The following is a 3,051-nucleotide window of genomic DNA, read 5'->3' on the forward strand; positions in this document are numbered from 1 at the left end:
AATTGTTGAATCACTATATTGTACACCTAAAACTAATATAACATTGTATGTTAACTATACCATAATTAAAATAAAATTTTAAGAATCTTAGATATTTTTTTAAATATAGTGAAACAAATGAAAATAAAAAAACAACATGCCAAAATTTTATGGGATGTTGGCAAAAGCAGTTTTAAGAGGGAAGTTTAGGAGCACCTGGGTGGCTCAGTTGGTTAAGTGTCTGCCTTTGGCTCAGGTCATGATCCCAGGGTCCTGAGATTGAGCCCCACGTTGGGGGGGGGGGGCCCTGCTCAGCGGGGAGTCTGCTTCTCCCTCTGCCCCTCCCCCCCCACTCCTGCTCTCTCCCTCTGTCTGAAATACATAAATACAATCTTTAAATAAAAAAGAGGGACGTTTATAGCAATAAACACCTAAATGAAGAAAAAGGACAGATGACAAGTAAGTAATTTAACTTCACACCCTAAGGAACCAGAAAGCAAAGAACAAACCAAGCCCAAAGTTAGCTGAGATAGAAAATAATTATCAGAGCAGAAATAAAACAGAGACCAGAAAAACAATAGGAAAGATAAATAAAATAAAAAGTTGGTTTTTTGAAAAGATAAACAAAATTAACGAACCTTTAGCAAGACTAAGAAAAAAGAGAGAAGATTCAAATTATTAAAATTAGAAATGAAAGAGGAGACATTAAAACTGATTCAATAGGACTGTCTTCTACTCTGTAGCTGGAGCAAGCACGGCTCTAGAGGGCTCCTCGGGGTGGTGGGCTCGGCGGGGAGAGCAGGGCTGGCTTTCCTCTGGCAGGAGCTTGGTTGCCCCCCTGTCATCGTGGTGCAGGTTTAGGAAAACCCGGAGACGGCATCACGGCCGGGGAGCCTGAGCTTCACTACTTCAATGGACGAGGCAGAATGGAGTCCATCGGGTGGCTCCTGGCTGCAGCTGGAGTAGAGAGACAGAAGTCTGATGTTCCAGCAAGTACCAATGGTGGACATCGAAGGAATGACACTGGTGCGGACCAGACCAGAACCATTCTCAAGTACATGGCCCCCAAATACAACCTCTACAGGAGAGACCTAAAAGAGAGAGCCCTGATAGATATGTACACAGAAGGTATGGCAGATTTGAATGAAATGATCATTGTTTTGCCTCTATGCCCACCTGATCAAAAAGATGCCAAGATTGCCCTGATCAAAGAGAGAACGACAGATTGTTATCTCCCCATGTTTGAGAAAGTGTTAAAGAGCCATGGACAAGACTACCTTGTTGGCAACATGCTGAGCAGGGCTGACATTCACCTGGTGGAACTTCTCTACTATGTGGAAGAGCTTGACCCCAGCCTTCTGGCCAACTTCCCTCTGCTGAAGAATCAGCAATCTCCCCACCATGAAGAAGTTTCTGTAGCCTGGCAGCCCGAGGAAGCCTCCCATTGATGAGAAAAGTTTAGAACAAGCCAAGATTTTCAGGATTAAATGAAGCAGGAATGGATGCCCAGCACATGTAGAACCAATCTGCTGAGGTTTTCCAGCAATGAAGTGCGTTACCTAAATGTAAATACTGGCTATCGTGAGACTAGGAAAAGTTGCAAAGGTTTAGTGGTAATTAAGTAATAATACTCCTATGAGCCAATTTAACTTTTTAAACTATTATTTATTCTTTTTCACTAGGATCAAATATAAAATCAGAATTCAGTCCTTCTATTCTGTCTCTTGGATTAAAAATTAACATAGGAAAACATAGATTATGTGGTCTCTTTGATCTTTCTATGAATTGTCATATAACATTTGTTACCTAGCCTCTCAAAGAGTTGAGTGTAGAAATTCATATCTGACCTTCTCATGTACCCACAGGAAAATAGCTACTGCCCTGGGTAATGGCATAAAGATATGTTCTTGTTTCTTCTTTGGGAGCCATTTTTCTTTCTATAATAAAAATCTTTTGCGGCACCGGGGTGGCTCGATCAGTTGAAAAAAAAACTGATTCAATAATAATATAAAGAATCATAAAAACTATGAACAATTATATGCAAACTAATTGGATAACATAGAAGAAATAAATTCTTAAAACATAAAACTTACCAAGACTGAATTATGAAGACATAGAAAACTGAACAGAGCAACAAAGAAAAGCCCAGAACCAAGTGGTTTCACTGGTGAATTCTCCTAAACATTTAAAGAATTAATGCCAATTCTTCTCAACCTCAACCAAAAAAAATTAAAAAGGAGGGAACACTCCCAAACTCATCTTACAAGGCCAGCATTATCCTGATATCAAAGCCAGATAATGTCACTGTAAGAAAAGAAACTACAGGCCAATAACTCTGATGAATATAAATCTCAACAAAATACTAGCAAACTGAATTCAATAATATATTAAAAGGATCATATGCTATGATCAAGTGGGATTTATCCCTGGGATGTAAGGATGGGTCAACATATGTAAATCAATAGATGTGATACAGTATATTAATAGAATGATAGATAAAAATCATATGGTCAATCAATGATGCAGAAAAAGCATTTGCCAAAATTTAACAACCTTTTTACGGTTAAAAGCTCTCAAAATTGGGTATAGAAGAAACATACCCTAGATAAACAGAAGTCATATATGACAAAGCCACAACTAACACCATACTCAAAAGCAAAAGGCTGAAATCTTTCCCACTAAGAATTGGAACATGATAGGGTATCCACCACTCCTATTCACATAGTACTGGAAGTCCTAGCCAGAGCAATCAGGCAAGAAAGGGAAATAAAAGGCATCTGAAATGGAAAGGAAGAAGTATAACTGTATCTGTTTGCACATGATATGATCTTACATAGAGAAAATCCTGAAGACTTCACCAAAAAATTGTTACAATAAACAAATTTAGTATAGTTGCAGGATAAAAAATCAATATATAAAAATCAACTGAATTTCTATACACTAACAACTATTTAAAAAAGAAATAAAGAAAACAATCTTATTTACAATAGCATCAAAAATAATAAAATACCTAAGAATATAAATCAGGAGGTGACAGATCTGTATACTGAAAATTATAAGATATTAATAAAA

At 37.5% G+C, this 3,051-nt stretch overlaps 1 pseudogene; it reads left to right on the top strand.

Annotated features, from left to right (window-relative positions):
* Positions 1-869: 869 nt before the first annotated feature.
* On the top strand, positions 870-1,470 carry LOC112818859 (glutathione S-transferase A2 pseudogene; annotated as a pseudogene).
* The last annotated feature ends 1,581 nt before the right edge of the window (positions 1,471-3,051 follow it).

The sequence above is a fragment of the Callorhinus ursinus genome, unplaced genomic scaffold, assembly GCF_003265705.2.
Source record: "Callorhinus ursinus isolate GAN/ISIS: 27379988/994484 unplaced genomic scaffold, GSC_fseal_2.0 scaffold2453, whole genome shotgun sequence".
NCBI lineage: Eukaryota > Metazoa > Chordata > Mammalia > Carnivora > Otariidae > Callorhinus > Callorhinus ursinus.